The sequence below is a fragment of the Symphalangus syndactylus genome, chromosome 8 (genome assembly GCF_028878055.3).
Source record: "Symphalangus syndactylus isolate Jambi chromosome 8, NHGRI_mSymSyn1-v2.1_pri, whole genome shotgun sequence".
NCBI lineage: Eukaryota > Metazoa > Chordata > Mammalia > Primates > Hylobatidae > Symphalangus > Symphalangus syndactylus.
In genome coordinates, this window is record NC_072430.2 from 97829998 (window position 1) to 97850201 (window position 20204).

Below are 20204 nucleotides of genomic sequence, written 5' to 3' on the forward strand. Positions count from 1 at the left end.
AAATTCCCTTTTTTGGTTATGTCTCTGCCAGGCTTTGGTATCAGGACGATGCTGGCTTCATAAAATGTGTTAGGGAGGATTCCCTCTTTTTCTATAGATTGGAATAGTTTCAGAAGGAATGGTACCAGTTCCTCCTTGTACCTCTGGTAGAATTCAGCTGTGAATCCATCAGGTCCTGGACTCTTTTTGGTTGGTAAGCTATTGATTATTGCCACAATTTCAGAACCTGTTATTGGTCTATTCAGAGATTCAACTTCTTCCTGATTTAGTCTTGGGAGGGTGTATTTGTCGAGGAATTTATCCATTTCTTCTAGATTTTCTAGTTTATTTGCATAGAGGTGTTTGTAGTATTCTCTGACGGTAGATTGTATTTCTGTGAGATCGGTGGTGATATCCCCTTTTTCATTTTTTATTGCATTTATTTGATTCTTCTCTCTTTTCTTCTTTATTAGTCTTGCTAGTGGTCTATCAATTTTGTTGATCTTTTCAAAAAACCAGCTCCTGGATTGATTAATTTTTTGAAGGGTTTTTTGTGTCTCTATTTCCTTCAGTTCTGCTCTGATTTTAGTTATTTCTAGCCTTCTGCTAGCTTTTGAATATTTTAGTTTAAAAAGTCAACTATATTTTTAATTTTTAAGTGTTAATTTCTGCTTTCTTCCTATAGCTTTCAAAAATTGTTTGATGAATCTTCTTCATTTTCTTATAATCAGCATAAAATGAGTAATATATGTGAAGTCTTTCCTAGTCCCTGGTTTGTGTCTGATCCTAATCTGTTTGTTATGTTCTCTCTATTTTGTGTTGGAGACATTCCTCAAATCTTTGATGATCCTTGGATACCCAATTCATATTTAATATGAGGTTCACAAAAGCTGGTTGGAATTTGTTCGTTTCCATAACTGGTGAGTTTTATGATAGACAACTGATTTTTTATGAGAAACCCTCAAATGCTATGACTGTACATTTATTTTTCCTGTGAAATAGTTGAGCTTCTCTAGAGAAGGGCCTCTCACTTCTCTGCCAGGCATGTGTGATCTAGTTGCCGAAGCAATTAAGCTACGTGGACAAATGAACACAGGGGGCTTCAGACTGAGAGAGAACAGACGCAGACAAGGACTGGGAGTGGGAGAAAACAATAAAATCAGAGTAATTAAGGATAAGTCATGATAGTGAGTTTATAACTCTTTCTCCTTTCTACACAGCTAGCTAGGGAATTTTCCTGGTATGGGTGGGAATACCAGTTCCTGTTGTTCTGGTCTACTGGTATTAGACCAGATTTATGTCCTGGTCGATTGTCCTAGTAATTCCAATGTCTATTTTCCTGGTATGGGTGACAACTAGTATTTATATGTTCAAATAATCTCTAATGTTTTCAGTTTTTACCTCACGTTTATTTAGTATTTTTCTTGTATTTAACACTTTTATTTAAAATTTTTTGTCTCCACTAAACTATTTGCCATTTTCATTTCAAGTTTATTTCTTTATATGTTGTAATTGGTGTCACAGCTGTCTATATATTTTATAGATTGAGAAATTTAAGTTTCTATTCCTTATTGCTGTTTTAAAATGATTTCAAGAGAAAAGGCAGAATCTACTATCCTAAAACTATAAATCTCTCCTATCTCATCATACAGTTTAAATGATTTCTTTCTTGTTTTATTTTTAAGGACAAGTGGACATGTTTTCTGTTTCTCAGTGGTGTAGCTATTGTACAGTGGCTGGAAATACCTTTCTAGTAAATTATAAAACTTTTCATAGCATATGTATCTATCTGAAGTAATGTCTAAATTGTATTGATTGCATCTTTGTCTGTGAGAGGTTAAAATTAAGGCTAAATTGTGGTAGTCATTTGAAATGTCAGTTTCTAGCGAGAAAATTGGCATCATCCTCATATAAAATAAATGATATAAAATTTCAATGTACTATTTTTTAAGATGTTACTCCTTTAGGGAGTTAATAAAAGTGCACATTTAGGGGGTTAATAAGAATCCTTATTTTGATGTCTTTGAATGAGCATTCAATAGCCATAGGCCAAATTTGTAATTGATTTGATAGTGAATGCTTCACAAAGTCTTAATTACCTTAATTTAAAAACCATTATCACCCTTTCCTAACCTAAAAGAAATTTTCTAACAATTTAGACTACTTTCTAACACGGTTTTGATATATACTGCATGTCATCAGTTTCTAATGAGATCTTTTTTAGGATATATTTGAACAATAATTATGTTCTATTAATAGCATGTTTTATTGTATCTTGTACAAACAAACAGATGTTGGCCAAACTACATATAGAAGAAAGAATATTTTACCAATATAAATTATTTTATAATAATTTTATGACATAATACATCAATATTAATTTATACTAAAGATTAATATTGTCTATTGTTATCTTGTAATTAAAATATTGTTTAACTGCATAAATATTGTCATTTTTGAAATATGTAAACATACATTTATTGTGTTCAGAGTTTACTTATTAAGTATGGCACATATTAAAAATTCCTCATATGATATCATTTTCCATGAGATATATTTTTATTTCAACTATTTCAATAAAGATTCCCATGGAAACAATGTCAGTCCTTCATATCAAGGATAAATCCAATTATCCCAAAGCATTTGTCACTCTACATTACTTTAAACACCATATGTATGTGTGTTTGTGTGTGCATATGTGTGTATGTGTATATGTGTGGGTAAGTACTGTAGATTCAATGGTGAATATTTTGAACATCAAATGAAATGAACACTGAATAAACATGCAATATTTTGACCTTGTTTCAGACAGAATGATATAATAAGAAAATATTCAGGCTCACACCTGTAATCCCAGTGCTTTGGGAGGCGGACAACGGACAATTACTTGAGCCCAGGAGTTTGAGACCATACTGGGCAACGCAGACAGACCTTATCTCTACAAAAAATTAAAAAAAAAAAAAAATTAGCTGGGCCTGGTGGCACACGCCTGTAGTTCTAGCTACTTTGGAGGTTGAGGTGAGAGCGTCACTTGAACCTAGGAGGTGGGGCTGCAGTGAGCCATGGTCACACCACTGCACTCCAGGCTGGGCGACAAAGCAAGGTCCTGTCTCAAAAAAAAAAAAAAAAGAAAAAGAAGAAATAGATTCTAATATCAACTTTGTGCACATAAGCAAAAAATGATGTAGGTTTCTAAGAGAAATATCTAGGTTAAAATATATACTTGTTTTAGCCCATATGCAATTATAATGGCTCACACAAAGTATAAACTCAGTATATATTTGTTAAATGGTTGAATAAATTAATAAAATACAGAAAAAATTAAGTGATATAAGGAAAATATGTGGTTTTAAATTTATCTGATATATTACCATTTCCACTGTTAAAATATATCTTTATTCAAAACATTTAACATATATCCTGATTGATCATTATCCTAGAGTTGGAAAAATATCTGGATTAAAATAATGGATTTCAAAATATAAATCATTTTCTATATATGATTTAGAAAGAGAACCCTCAATTGATTTTACATTTAGTTGAATAAATAGACCAATTTTCCATACAGTAGACAGAGTGCCTTATAGATTTCATATGTTTTATGGAAGCATAATTTAGGGTATAATAAAATACACAAGTATTAACTATACAGCCTCTGAAATGCTTGCAAAATGTACATCAAGTCTTTCAATGGATGTGTACATTCACTTTCTATTATATATAAATGGAATAAGCATTATGTTGTCATAGGTATGAATTTGTTCAGCTTCACTAGATTTTTGCAATAGTTTTTCAAGGTAGACATAAAAATTTGCCTCCTAACCAGCAGTATAGAAGAGTTCCACTTTCTTGTCCAAATATACTATAATATTTAATTTGTATCTTATAAAAATTATTTTATTTTAGGGAGCCAAACAGGACCCATAGATTGTTATTGCTTAGTATTTTGTTTTATTATTTACTGTTTCTTTAAATCTTGTTTTAAAATATACGATTCCTTTGAACTCTTTTCTCTGTTATTCCTCATACGGTGCTTTTGTGGTTATTTCTGTGTTGAAAACAAAGCAAAACAAAACAAAATTAAAAAAAAAAAAAAAGAAGGAAACCGCATCATTTGTCCTGTAAAGTTTTTCGTAGTCTGGCTTTGCTAATTGCATCTCATTATATCATTTAACATATATACCTGTTTTTCCTGTTTCATTGTTACTTGGAGCTTTTTGATATGAGTAAATACATGTGTGCATGTGTGTGATGTTTCTGATATTTCATAGGCAGATGGTAAAATATCAAATATATATTTCTCTAACTTGAATTTTTTGCTTAACAGTACAGCTTGATCAGTATTCCAGTGTAGGCTATAGAAGTGTTATTTCCTTTTAACACTGTGTATTTTTCCATTTTGTGGACATCATATCAGTTATCATTAAGTCCCCTATGTTTTCCAATCTTTTACTATATAGACTGTGTTGTAATGTAGAATGTAATATGCCTTGCACAAGTCTTTATACATTTTACTGATGGTCTTTTGTATGGGCTCTTAGAATACATTTTCATGTAATTTTTCTAGGCATTGCCAAACATAGGTTTATAAATTAACTTTGTAAAAATTGAAATCTTTATCGTGTTAAATTTTCCTATCGAAGAACATGATATGCCTTTCCATTCCTAATGTTTAATCTTTTTATTATAAATTTCTAATCTAATGTAGTTGTTTTCAAAGAACATTTTCTGTGTCATATCAAATCTTTGACAGGTTCAAATTTTCTTTAAAGCCTGATATAGGGTCAGTTTTTGAAAGAATGGTATTTTTTTTTGCCTGTTGTAAATAGGCATCTATATAAAGGCATTAATTCTAACTTTTAACATGTTGTTCAAATACTTTATTTTTTGGTCAGGTTGTTCTATTGATAATTGAGAGATCTCAATTAATATCACTTGCATAATGTTGGATTTATTAGTTTTCAGTTTTCCAGTTTTTCCCTGGAAGTCTATTAACTTTTGCTGAAATAAATTTTGGATTGTAATCTTTCTGGTTATTTGAGTCTACATCATGTAAATATCTCTAACATTTTTATTTATTTGTCAACATCTTTTATTTTCTTATTTTATCTCATACAACCCTGAATTCTTGTTGTTAGTATATGTGTATTATATCTATCTATTCCAAAGTTCTAGCTTTTGATCATTTCAATTATTATGTTTTAGATATGTTTTCTCTAAAGAGCATTTTGTTGGAATATTTTTAAAATTTATGGTTTTCTTTTTTTTGGACAGAGTCTCGCTCTGTTGCCCAGGCTGGAGTGCAGTGGCGAAATCTTTGCTCACTGTAAGCTCTGCCTCCCAGGTTCACGCCATTCTCCTGCCTCAGCCTCCTGAGGTAGCTGGGACTACAGGCGCCTGCCACCATGCTTGGCTAACTTTTTGTATTTTTAGTAGAGACGGGGTCTCACTGTGTGAGCCAGGATGGTCTCAATCTCCTGACCTTGTGATCCTCCCACCTCGGCCTCCCAAAGTTCTGGGATTACAGGCGTGAGCCACTGCACCCGGCTAAAATTTATGTTTTAACATGAATGGTAATATACAACAAATTTATTCTTGAATTTTGCTTTCTACAATAAATCTGCATATCTTAGCTGATGAAGCTTTTGGCCTTTTGTTGATTTTCCAAAATTTTATTATTTGAAGGACAGTGATCACAATTTTTTTCATTTATTTTGTATTGATGTGCACATATTTGTGTAAATGTACCTACGCACTAGTGTGTATGTCTGAGTGTTGTATGTGGTATTGCTGGTAAAACAAAGGCAGAGTAGGTCCTGGTTAAGCACCTGGAATTGCTTGCATTGGATCTCAGCTCTATAATTTAACCAGCTCCTTTATTTAACTAGACTTTGAACAAATGATACAATCTTTTTGTATTTTCTCTTGTATAAATTGTAAGAGCAGTAATGTATATCTCACAGATTTATTGTATTCCATGAGTTCAAACATATAAAAATATATGTTCTTTATGTTTATGGAACAAAGTAGATATACTATAAGTATTTGGTATTCTTCTTATTGTCATTTTTAAAATCATTGATGTTCTCCACAGGCACTACTGTAATTTAAAAACAGAAATGATTTATCAAGAACTTCAAATCTTTTTCAAGAGCTTTATCAAGAACTTCTAATCTTTAGTCCCAAAGGATATTGGACAGACAACATGTGCGCAGACACCTGTGAAGTGCCATATCATAGGTGTCAGTAAGTCAACAAATTCATCTCAGGGCTTGTCTTTACGTACCTAGGTTTGTTACTGTCCTCAATCCTCCAACCCCTACCCCTCACCACAAGGTGCATGAGACATCCTGTGTCACTAAGGGTAAATATAGTGAGATAATTGAATAATTATAAAGTAGTATACAAGTAAAGCAAGGCAAAAACAAAACATAGCAAGCAACAACAGCAGAAAACCCCACTGATATTAGAATAGGTGACTTTAGTTCTGTTTTCTTGAGGTAAATAGGTGCATTGTGGTCACGTGGGATAAAGAGATATATTATGCATGGCTGTGTCTACAATGTCTATGTTTCAGCTTGTTTTATATGAAACAAGAAAATAGTTGTACGTTTAATATAGGGTTTTTACAAGGATTAAATACAATGATACAAGTAAAGCAAAAGAATATTTCCAGGTTAATCATAACCACTCAGTAAATGCTATATATATGAAGATTATTATTAAAATATAATATGATGCCTTATAGTACATAAATATGTAATTCAATGTATATATGATATAAATGCTCATTATAGTATAAATGATTACCATTGTTTTCACTTTATTTCAAAGACAATCAGAATATTATAATTTAGAATAGCAAGAAAATAATTACTGCCTGGCTTATTCTTATATACATTTTGACAAAAAAAGTAGAAAGATGCATAATAGGACTAAATAGCCACAGATTTTATTATATATCATAAAAGATGTTTTCAACCTCTTTATTAAATCATAATGAGTTTTACATTATTTTCTACCTGAAGCTTTTATCAGTACTAAATAAAAATTCTAGTAAATATTGAATTACATTATTCTTTCAGCAAAAAAATAGTATTTTATTATCTCTACAAAATGTAGAGGGGAGTATTCTAGATAAGTGAATGTTTCTTAGCCTAACTTCTTGCTTGAAGAAGGCCTTGAAACAAAGATGTGCATACAGATAGCTTATTTTAGCAAGTGATATCCTAAGGAACAGTAGCAAGAGACTTGGGAGTGTTAAACAGAAAAGATTAAAAGCCAATTTAAGAGTATGCATTAAGCTGCTTAATTATGTAGGCAACTGCACATAAATCTTATTGACTACCCTTGAGGTGCCTTGTAGAACACACCTTCAACTTGAGCTCTTGAAACAAGGAAGGCGTGACAATATGCCCGCAGACTCTTTCTTATAATTAGTGGAGAATTTTCTTAGGTTTTCTTAACCACTTGTGATTTCCAGTTTGTGATCAAACCAGAATGACTGAGCTGACTCCTGTTAGAGTCCTATGTTCTCAGAGAAATACTGGGGGAGAAATCAAGAGATAAGTAGTTCAGCCAAGGTGAAGTGGTACCAGATTGCACCTAAGGCAGCTCATTGCCACAGCAAGTAAGAGCTGGAATTAAGTGAAGGTAGAGGATATGTGACAGAGGACTAGACATGTCCACTATTGAATATAAATTTTTCTAGACTAAAATAATCTCCTTTTTTCTCTCAGCACAGTTATCAACACAAAAAATACCAAAGTTATTCTTTTTTTTTTAAGCTACTATTAGAAGTTTCAGAGATGCAATGCCTCTCTTTTCTTGCTTTTTATTCTCAGTGTCTCTCTCTTCTCACTGGTTCCTTTTTTTTTTCTTTTTCCTCCCTCTTACTACTTCTGTCTCTTTCTCATTGAAACATAATGAGATAGAAATAATTTATAATAGCTCATATTGAGGAAATGATTCATGCAACATCTTAAAAATAAATATATACATTATATACATTTCCCAGGGCTGCCATAGGAAAGTACCACAAATTAGGTGGCTTAAAACGATAGAAATGTATTGTCTTACATTTCTGGGGGCTTTAAATCTCAAATCAAGGTGTCAGCTGGACCACATTTCTCTGAAACCTGTAGAAGAGAGTTCTTTCTTGCATTTTAGCTTCTGATAATTGTCAACAGTTTTCATAATCTTTGACATTCTTTGACTTGAAGATGGATCACTTCAGTCTCTGACTGTTGTCATTTGACATTCTCCCTGTGTGTATTTCTAATTTTCTTATAAGTACACCAATCATACTAAATTAAGGCCCACCCTTAATTTACCAATCATACTAAATTAAGTACACCAATCATACTAAATTAAGGCCCACCACCTTAATCATACTCCAGTATGATCTCATCTTCACTAATTACATATGCAAAGATTCATTTTCTAAATAAGTCACATTCAGAGATTCTGGGGTTACGACTTGAAAATATCTTTTTGGGGGACATAACTCAAACACATACATTATTTGTGTAAATAATGTGAAAAATCTGCTCAATTATTTTCAAAATCTGATTAATTATTTTACATCATTATATGCCCAGACATATGCATCTGATTTTTCTCCTTGTTTTCAGTTCCAAATTTTGTGAGACATGCTCCTTTCGTTTTTGCTTGTTGGTTCTATTTTTAGCAGATTTACCAACCATTGGGAATTTGAGATTTTCTTTAGATACAATAATACAAAGATCATGGTGAATTTTGTGCTTGTAATTATTAAGAGAATCTGTTATATACTTGTAAATATTATGAGAATCTGTTACCTTAAACTCTGTGATTTCTACTCATTTCTTTATGGGGAGAACAGACATACCTATTTATGGTTTTCATGAGTTGGGATCTATTTAGCTAAAATTGTGAGTGGGGTAAAATTTCTCTGATGTTGTATGCCTCCCATAGAAAATGACAAAATAATGTACATCCTTTAGATTAGGGACAATATTCAATTTCTCCATAACTTGTACTATAGTTTCTGGTTACTCCTTTCTCAGTGTTTTTTTTTTTTTTTTTTCCTGTCAAAGCCTATCAAAACCTAATTTTTTTTCTTTTTTTCTGACTACTCCTTATTTTCTTAGTAAACTTTGCTTCCATGCTCTTCTCCGTGGTTTCTGACAGGGCCAACGACTCAACAATTTACTTCATTTCAAGATGTACAATTCTTCATATAGACCTTGCTCATGTTTTGTGATTGAGGTAAAACATTGATATTATTTGTAACTCATTGTGGTACATTGTTCCCTACAACAGCCTCCTCATCTTCTCTCCTCTCTCTAGCTAATGGTTTTAATTCTGATCATATTTGACCTATGCTTTGCAATTCAGACTAACGTTGATTGATTTCTCTGTTTTATGTGTATAATAAACACAAACATCAGATTTATAACTACCTTAAGTAGAAGGAAGTGTGATACTTTAAAACAAAGGAAGCACTAATTATAACATGTGTAGTTCACCTGCCTGTCGGTAAAGATAAGCTCCAGCTGCCAGCTCAGTGCAGCATCAACATCCTCTGGGGCTTTCGGTGTCTTTTTGTTCATTTGTTTGTTTGTTTAACACAATAGTAATCATAAGACCAGCTTTGTGCCTCAGTAATGCAGCAAACAAAGAAAATGAGAGGTTGCTTTTCTATGGCTATAATAGAATATGCATCAATAGCCTCCCTCACTGGTAGATGTAGCCAGTTTCTTTGTTTTTCTCAATTGTATAGATTTCATAGAGGTAGGACAATACAGCGGTTTAGATCACGGACCACTTTGGTTCAAGCAGCACTTTCACTTTCTTGCTATATAACCATAGGTATGTTGTTGTATCTCTCTGTTCTTTTGCTTTCCATCTGTGGACAAAATTATTACCTATGTATAGAATTCTGGTAAGGAGAAGTAAATGAGATGGGGAAACATTCTTAAAAGAGGGTCATGCCAATAGTAAGTGTAACATTAAGGGTCAGTAATCATTATTACATGGAATGTGAAGGCTCCCTTTTAAATGTGGTCTCTTCCCAAACACTGAATTCTTCAGTGACCACTATGAGCCCATGATGAAAATTCAATCCATCTCCAAAAACTAGACAGAAGGAAGGAATCGTAACTGTGGATCACAGTTGGCATGGGAACAAGGAGTAAAATTATCCAGAGCATCTGAAAATACAGGCATTGGGAAAATGATACATTACTGTCACTCTCTTTTGAGTAACTCTCCAAAGTCTTTTAAAAATAAAACTTCTGGTCCATTTCTTTGTCATAATCACTTCAATGAGAAAAAAGGTGGAAGATATGTGCCCTGTTAAGCATAGATGAGAAGGAGTGAGGGAAGAAGGGAGGAAAGGGAAAGGGAGACCGGCTCTCATCTCTTGTCTTTTATTTATATTTACTTCTAATTTCTTCTTACTCAAAATGTAACATTTGGTTGTTTTTTATTATCAATCTTGAATATTTTTAGCTTTTAAGCCCTGGCATTTTCACGCTTGTCCATTAGAAAATCAATGCTAATTCTCCTTGAAATATGTAAATTCTTGAGAGAGTAAATTATGAATGAATAAACTAAAATTTCCAGTGGGACTTGGCATTTTAGAGGAGGGCTTCTTTATCTCTCAAAGTAGAATATACTGCAAAATAGACGTTCCAAGCTCAAGAGCAGGTCAGTCACACTAGGAGAAAGGTCTGGATAGATGGCTTTTCACTGCATAGCTATTAGATTTTATCTCATGGTTGACTGATAGTTCAGCCTAACCTCAACTCTATTAGAAAATAGTCTTTCTTTGCTCAATAAATCCATGAAGAGGAGGCATGTGCTTTTCTGAGCTTAAATTCTCTGAGAAAAGTTGTGGTGAAGCTTCACTGTGCTAGCATGGACGATAGAAGATGGTATTCTTAATCAAAATGTAGCATGCACCCCTTGCTTCAATCCTTTCTGCTTCTGCTTTTTTTTTGTAAATATAATTGATAGCTACAATATCTTATGAAATATTAACAAAATATTTTAAAATTACTATACAAACATGTATAACAACTGAAATTATACTGCAACTATATTTTTCTGGCTCTCACTGTAAGCTTGCTCAGTTTTAGCAACATGGAAACAAGAATTTGATTGTTATGTCTCTTGTGCTTATTTTGGCTCAGAAGACTGTAAGTGTGGCGCTTGCCACCAGAGAGCACTCTTTAATGGTAGCATCATATTGTAATGCCCACTGACTTTAGTGTACACTGTTCTCAGACAGTCTGATTATGACTTATTGCAATCTCTTTATACCAGATAATTCTCTTTATCTTTTACACAGGGATATAACTTAATTACTTTCAATTAATTTGTTCTATTATTATAAATAAAATATTGTTATATTTTAATTGTTACAGGCAATAAGTATTTCTAAATAAAACATAATTTGATACCTTTTCAAGTTATTAACACATTCAGTTTTAATGTTAACAATTAGCTAAAGTTCTTGGTAGAATTCATAAAGAAATACCATTTTGTTTCTAAAAAGTGCTATCGCTACTAATTAATACTCTTTGACATGGGAATGGTAGTCTTTTCAATTTCAAGAATGAACAATGTATTTACAAAATATCTGAGAAACTATATATTGTCCATTTTAGCTATTGAATTAAATGAACATAAATATTTCAATACTTTCTCATTTGCTATTTGACAATTATGTTTTCAAATTATAAGTAAAATTTATTCTCAAAAATTCTGAGGGAGGCAAAAAGGAAATATACATATACACTTGTAGTATATACACATTACATTTGTATATACATGTGTGTATATCTATCTATATATTATATCATAAAGATATAAAAGCCTGTAGGCCTCTATCAGTAGCCAAGTAGCCAGGGGAACAGAACCAGCAGGAAATTTTAAAGAAAAAAATATATATTTATATGTATATATATTTCTATATATTTATATGTATACATATATTTATATATATATATATAGAGAGAAACATACAGAGAGAGAAAAAACAGAGAGAGAGAGAGACTTATTGCAAGGAATTGACTTACATGAGTTGGAGGCTGGCTAGGCAAGTCTGAAATTCATAGGTCAGGCTGTGAGAAAGGACAGGCTGGAAACTCTGGTAGGAGCTGATGCTGCAGCCCACAGGAAGAATTCTTCTGCGGGAAATCCTCAGTTCTGCACAGTTTAGGTTTCCTGAAGATAGATGCTTGGAAAGCAACTATTTTATGAATAAATGCAAATAAAAGCCCATAGTGGCTGTAGAAGTCCAAGACCTAAATAACTCACTTGAAACAAATATGCTTTATGATGAAACTTCTTAAATGTTTGGAGTGATGATCCTAACTCTAACCTTAAACTTTTTTGCTAATCCTTTCTAGAAGACTACTGCTCAGAAAGGAGTATGTAAATAATATATGTGAAGAGTTGATAACATTCAAGTTATACTTTTTTAATGTAAAAAGAAGCTCTGGTATGCAAATCTTTGTCGGCTGATTCAAATTCTGGTTTTTCAGTGATATTACTTATGTGGAAAATCTAATAGTATTCTGATTACTACAGTCCTACTTGTTTGGAGCTTTATGGGAAGAAATTGAATTAGAATGCCTCTTTTGGAGCTTTTATGACCCTTTAGATGTGTTAGCTGATTATGAACTAAAAGAAAATTATTTAAAATGCTTTTTCATCAAATTAACTTATAGCAGGTTTGTACTGTACTTATGAGCTCAAAGAAGCACTTTTTACTACCTTAATTTAGTGACTTCTATATTTTTTCCTTTGGGAATTCCTGTATTAGTGCACAAAGTTAGTTCACTTTTCTTCAAATTTTGTGAAACATCATTATTTGATAAATAATCATTCCAACTTTCCTCATTGGTTTGTGATACTCCTTTTTCATATATCTTATTATTATATATAGTATATATCTTATTATATAGTATATATCTTATATGGTATATATTATATGGTATATATCTTATTATCATACAGTATATATTATATATAGTATATATCTCATTATACAGTATATATTATTATATATAGTATATATCTTATTATATATACTAGAATTTATTTTATATATTGTTTTTCTAGAACCACCATATTTTATTATATCTATATAATATATATACACATATAAAATATATATTATATTATGTATTAAAATCATGGATGGCAGATATTTTAATCATGCTTTAATATTTTGTTTCCATATTTAGAATGACCTATATAAAGTTCCCTACCCAGTGACTCATTGGCAATGCTGTGCTTCTCAATCCCCCTGCTTTCTTTTCATTAGTCTGTTGTTACACTGATGAAGAACTTGGTGTCATTTAATGGGTGCAAACTTCATAGCTGATATTCATCTTAAATGTTGTTATCTTCACTGTAATACCCTCCATTTAATTTAATGATAGTAGCCTCCACTTAATTTCGATTTTAATTTACATAGCATGTGACTATATATCTTCAGATAGGCCATTTGAAATATTTGGTGCAACTATGATGCCTGATTTTTTATACAAAGTGGTGAATATGTATTCACTTAAAAATTACACCATTTTCAGCATTCAAACATTATTGCTTCTCAACAAGAAACTCACGTCCAGGCACAAGCATTAAGGCACTCAAAGGGTTCCCTACTCTTAACATGTATCTCACCATCTGGAAGCAATTGGACTATAAAGCACTCAGTTCCAGGACGGAGTTGAAAGCAACACTTTTCTAGGTTGGCGTGTGTTGTTTGTGATGTGGTTATTTTTTCTGGACCAGAAACATCTTAGGTGTTGACTTTTCCATGATGAGAATACATTGTTCTGGAATCCAAAGGGTGGGATTGGGGGTGGCATCTCTTAACATTTCACCTAGTAATTCGCTCACAAAAGTTTGATCATCATCTATTCAACTGTGGTTCTGCTGGTTAAGAAATTTGAGATCCCAAGGACAGAATTATTCCACCATTAAACACAACAGTGTTCCTGTAGCTAAGAACTGCCTTTTGACCATTTCAAATTCCTTATGTCCCTGAATAAACAGTCAAAAAGGACATTATCATGGTGACTGGGAATATTAGACTGATTATAATGGGGAACTGGACTTCCTGTTAGATTATGCAGTTGATGGAAGGATATTTTTCCAACCCAGAAATCTTGTGAAGTGGCCTGTTATTGTGCCATGTCAAGTGGTAAAAGTCAAAGGAAGACCATGGGAACCAATAAAATAAGGATCTCCCTAAGGTTCATACCCTTCCCAAATGAAGGTTTGAATATCCCCTAAATAGAGACCCTCACCTGCTGAGGGGGTGGCTGAGGGAAAAGGGAACATAGATGGCAGTGGAGTAAAAAGGATATAAATAATAAATACCAAGTAAACCTCAAAAAATTATACCATTCTCTCTTACAACTCCTGCTTACTAATTTTATTCTGGGGTCAGAAGAAATGAATGTCTTTTTCAAATGACTACAGCTAGAAATAATCCTCTAGGACCAGTGTCAACATATTTAATATCTTCTGATATATATATAAATATATATATAATATATATATTTATATATATATGTATCCCTCATAGGTACCCAGTACTGTCCTGCACTCTTTAGAGTTGTCTTCTTATGTTAAAACCTGATTTTCATTTCATTAAGATATCTCCTACTCTATCTGATTTTCTGTCACAAAGCATATGTGATATAATGTTCTATAGTAAATTCCTAAAGTTGAACGTTATCTCAGCATTCATGTAAAACACAGGTTTAACTTTCTCATAACAGAATCCGGGCTTAGTCACCCTTGACAGTTTCTAGTTCCCCAGCTCCTTCTGGTTTCTCAGTGTGGTCAATCCAACTATTTGCTTTACACAACCACCTCCTGGTGATCACCTTCCTGTGGAACTGCTAGCTATGATTTATCTATAATTTATTTTCCTTGCCCCACTGATCCCTACTCCTCTCATAGATTGCACATATATGTTGCTGTAACCACCTCTTAATTACAGCATGACTCTGTGGAACTCAACCTGCTGCTCAAAACCCACCCGGTAGAAACCTCTCACCAAAAAAACAAAACAACAAAAAAAAAAAAAAAGAAAAGAAAAAGGACAAGCTTAGGTTAATGCCCTGGACCCCAATAAAGGCTTTGATGGCTAACAGATCCCTCTCTCTTTCTTTCTGTCTTTCTCTTTCTCTTTCTCTCCACTTGCCACTTGCTTCTTGACCATGCCTGTGCCAGATGACTCCCCTTTTCCTGTTGGTCCTGTGAGGCATAAAGCCCTCTTCTTTTTAGAACATGTAAGTAAAAAACTGCTTCTGTTATTTCATTTTTTGTATGCCTCCTCTGTGTCTCACCTGACCAGCACACCCAAGCCTAACTTCTCTTGCAGACAAGGCTCTTGTAGAGAGTGGTTATTCTGATAAAAGTAAACGGACACAGATCAGACAAGAGAAACAAAGGTGACTGCCAGTATACACAAGTTTCCCATGAGAAGGACACCTGGACTTGGGTCAGATGCCTAGGCATTAAACTGCCCACCAGGATAAAAAAATTTATCTCGTGAAAATTGAAAACATCCATGACCAAATCCCCCAGAGCCCCATCATGGCAAGGCTGAAGTTCATAGCCACTCTCCAGTGATACACCATGAGACCAAATTAGAAAAAAAATACAAAGAGATCATTTTCTTATGATTTTCTGAAAAAATAATTCACACCAAATAAATGGATGATAATAATATAACACACAATTCCTTGGAGGGAGCATTTAGTACCTAATTAAGGACTTCTGGAGTGAGTATGATTAAGGCCCGGAATGACCAGGGTGAAACTAGCATTCTGGGACCAGGTGGCTGATTCTGCCTCTGCAATGAGCGTGGCACAAGATTAAAGACTATGGTGTCTAGGGGTTGAACAATTAAAACCTGGGCTGTCTTATTTTGAGAAATATGAGAAGGAGAATCAAATTGTAATGATATGTCAATGGAACATATATTGGGATTTGAAAATATCAATTAAAATTGAGCATTTAGATTCAAGCAGATCTCGGCAATCCATGTGCACAGAAGTTTAACGAGTGCAATAAGAAGGATAGACTGAGCAGGATTGGAATCTCACTCTTATTAGTCATTCCTATTTTCCTTCTTTTTCTAGCACTTATACAAACACCTCCTCTTAATTTGGGACACATATTCTTAAGAAAGTCGTCAACAGAAGAAGTGTTAGGAGGTACACATGTTTTCAAAATACTCATAGCACCTCATGCCCTGGGTTATTCGTGGTACTACATCCATACCATTCTATTAGAGAATAACTTCCATTTAAGTTTTGCTCTGAGTCCTTGTTCATATTCGGTTCTAAACTAGGAGCTGCATTTGAGGCATTTTAAAAGAGGACATTGTATTATTATTTTCCCAGGAGTTTCACATTTCAATTATTTCAGTTTTTTTTTCCATTGGCTAGCATCTGAAAAAAATAAAATATATGTATAGTAGCTTTCAAACTATTGTTTTACGTTTCACTTAGAATCCCACAGGTCAGATTCATGATAACTAACAATGTCCTGGGGGAAAAATGTATATATAACACAGATTTAACAATACCTACTTTACTTTTAAAACATTATGTAACATATGCTTGGCAAAACAAAGATTCAAAGACTACTTAAATAATGAGATCACAGGATTATTTCTAAAATTATGCTTTGATAAAGTTCTACATCTGTATAGAGAGGTTGAATGATTGAGAAAATATAGCTGTTGGAGACTATTAGCCATTAGGAGACTATAGACATCCACAGGAAACAATTTTGCGAGGAAGGAAATAGTGCTTTTCATTAGATTAATAGCCAGCAAATTGATCAATCTGAAACACATGCATCCTCTATTACTATGAAACTATTAATGTGTGTTGAAATTCATGTAAGAAAATAATTCAGCTAAGCTCATATAATGACTTATCTGACAGGAAATAAGTATATACATTTTAAAGTTAGACATAGAATGGTGATTCCTTTTTCTTTTTTCTACACTCATTTTTTACCCCAAAACTTACCTCATTAAAACATATATACAATATACATATTTGCAAAATATAGGTGTTGACATATTTTTCCAGAATATTCTGTGGCAACAAAATATCAGTAGTTTTTGGGTCATAGAGCCAAAGTAAGATAGCATATATAGGGCATACTTGGAGGTGAGCTTCTCAAGAATCAGGCTTAAGAGATAGGTAAATTATTGGACAGAATAACCAGGGTTAATAAATGCATGTATCTTTCTCTTTCACTTTAAGATACAGGACACAAACAAAGGATCTCTCAACCACTCTGTTTTACTCAGCCATCATGTAAAATGGTTTTGTTTCTTGGTTCTCTTTGATTATTTCACACATTCTGTTGTTAAGGTTTTGTTTCCTTCCTTACTAACAAAACCTTAGTACTAGGTTTGGTTTCCTCCCTTCTGTGTTTCAGTCCTTGGCAGCTGGCTGGAGGGTTTTTTTTCCCCCTCATCAGAATATCGAAATAGGTAATATATAATGTATATATTGGTATGAAATATAAGGAAGCCGATTTGTATGAAAAAAATATTTTCTACTTTTGTGACTAAAACGTTTAAAAATAGAAATTTGCTCTGTCATGCATTTTGCTGAGAGATTAATTTTGTGATCTTAGTCTCTTGTTATGGTCCCCCAAAATTGTAAACAAGATTATATAGAAATGAAGTAATGGGTAGATATCATATTATTTGTTTTCTAAATAGGGATACTTTTGGTGATTAAAAGAGCCAAACAATTGTCAGATGCCAACTGATCTATAATAGGGCATAAACTCAAACTGCCTGGGGAGAATAGTGATGGAATGCCATGTAATGAGATTTACAGAATTTTCTTGGAATCCCTCATATGTAACAAATATATTTCCTTACGTTGTACTTCCTTCAAGGCATTAAATAAACAACAGTAGAGCTATTTAAAATGACTGAAAAATAAAGGTGGTTTTATTTTATTTAGGAAATCAAAATCATGATGAACAAAAATTGTTGTCATATAAGTAGTCTACCCTACATTCATTTATCTCTGTCCTTAGATTAATTTATTAGATTGGAGAAATCACACCTTTGAAGGCACAAGAAGTCTGCTCTCAAGGAGAAGGGATAAATATAATATGGTTCTACAGTGTTGGTGCATATTATCTTCAAATACAGGTAGAGATATAAAACCATACCAAGATGTTTAGAATTTCAGAGTTGGAAAGGGTATTGGAGATAACTTATTTAAAAGTGCTGATTTTGCAGATAAAATCATTGAAAGCGAAAAAAAGATCCAAGGTTAAACAGTTTTTAAAAATTTTCTTATTGTCTTCTCAAATAAAAAGTGCAGCTAAAAAGGAATTTACAGAATTATTCCTCATTCAATTAAGAGATAATAGGAGTAGATTAGAAATGGGAACAGATATTAGCAAGAAAGAATGTCCCTAAAGCATTTTTATAGCTGAATGAAAATATGCAGATTTAGAAGAGTAAGACACTCATTGATTACTGGTCATTTAAATTGTTAGGACAAGAATTAACTACTTTTATTATTTTTAGTATTTTAATATTCACTAGTGACAGAATTTAGTACCTAAAATATTCTTAAAAATTAAGTAGAGTTTTTTACAGCTTTGAACTTTCAAATATTTCACATTCAAATTTGTTGGCAATTCTTTCTATCCCCACAGGTTACTGAGGCCATAAAAAGAAAAGGGAATTGCATAACTAGTGAATTAGATGCATTACAGGAAAAGGCCAAAGAGAAGTCTATGGCTCCATAATTCATGGAAAGCATAAGATATCCAAATGTCTAGATGACAAGATATGTACTATGAGGAGTAGTAAAAGGAATATTTTTCATCTTTACTATTAACAATAGATTTGCAAAACTCTTGGAGTTGCTCTAGAATTCAACCTCAAAACAGTGTTTTACATAATAATCTAGGATTAGAAACCAAGGTGTGCACATCGCTCAGAGGTTGCTGATGCTGTTCCTACCCCTTTGGGTGCCGAGTAGACAGCGCTGATGAATGTTGCCCTATAAAGATTGTTCAGTACCAGTGACAGAAGAAAACTTGAGGTGACATAAGGCAAGAGGGACTGTATTTGGCCATATTTTAAATGTGATTTATTCTGATTAGAGGCAGTAATTTTTGTTCTAACTTTCTCACGTATAAGACTGAAAAAAAAAAAAAAACACCTGTTACATTAATCATCTGCCGTCTCATCAAAACCCCTGACTCGCTCTGTTAGGGCGAAAAGACGGCGTGAATGTTAAAAAAAATTGCTTATATAGAATATTTTGCTAAATTCTTGGTAGATGACTTTATTATGAGATATTCACATGACTTAGGTATCTGAGTCATATGTTAGATGAAAGTTTTCATAATAGTACAAAACAAATTGAATAAATATCAATATAATATCTAGCTGATACAATTGATAGAGCTTTACATGTAACAAAATTAGGACATTATATTGAGAGCATTAATAAATTACCAACCAAATATATAATTACTATTACAAAGTAGACATTCTCTCTTAGATCATATATTCTAATAGGAGACACTACAATTACACAGTAATTTTACAACTAGATAAATGTATTTATAAAATATTATCTAAAAGCAAGTAATAATTTGTCATGAGGGCAGAGTGTGAAATGTGAATTTGCACAATAGTCATGCAATGGAATCCCTATACTAAAAGTCTACCTTTGAATGTTTGCTATTAAGAAAATTGAGGTGTTATCTTAATATCAATGGGAAGGTATTGAAAATTTTATATTTTAACAAATATAATACAAAAATTTATGATCATATAAATCTTTATGTAATCTATATGTATACATAAGTGAAATCACACATACAGTACACTTATTGCACTAAAGATAATCATTACTATTAAATATATCCTGAAGGATGTTGTGCTGATTATCATGTGCATATTAAAATTAAATATAAATTTAAAAGCTCTTATACAGTCAATTATATATGCTATCTATTGATTGTTCCTATGTGTATGATTGCATTAGATACTGACATAATTATAATATATGTTGATCAAGAAAAATCTTTATAATCTAAGATATATTATTAACTAAAAGTATAATATGAACAGTTATTTCTAAAATCTAAGACAATAGCATAGGATGCTTTTATAAATTCAGCCTTTAAGAGAAAAGCAGTAG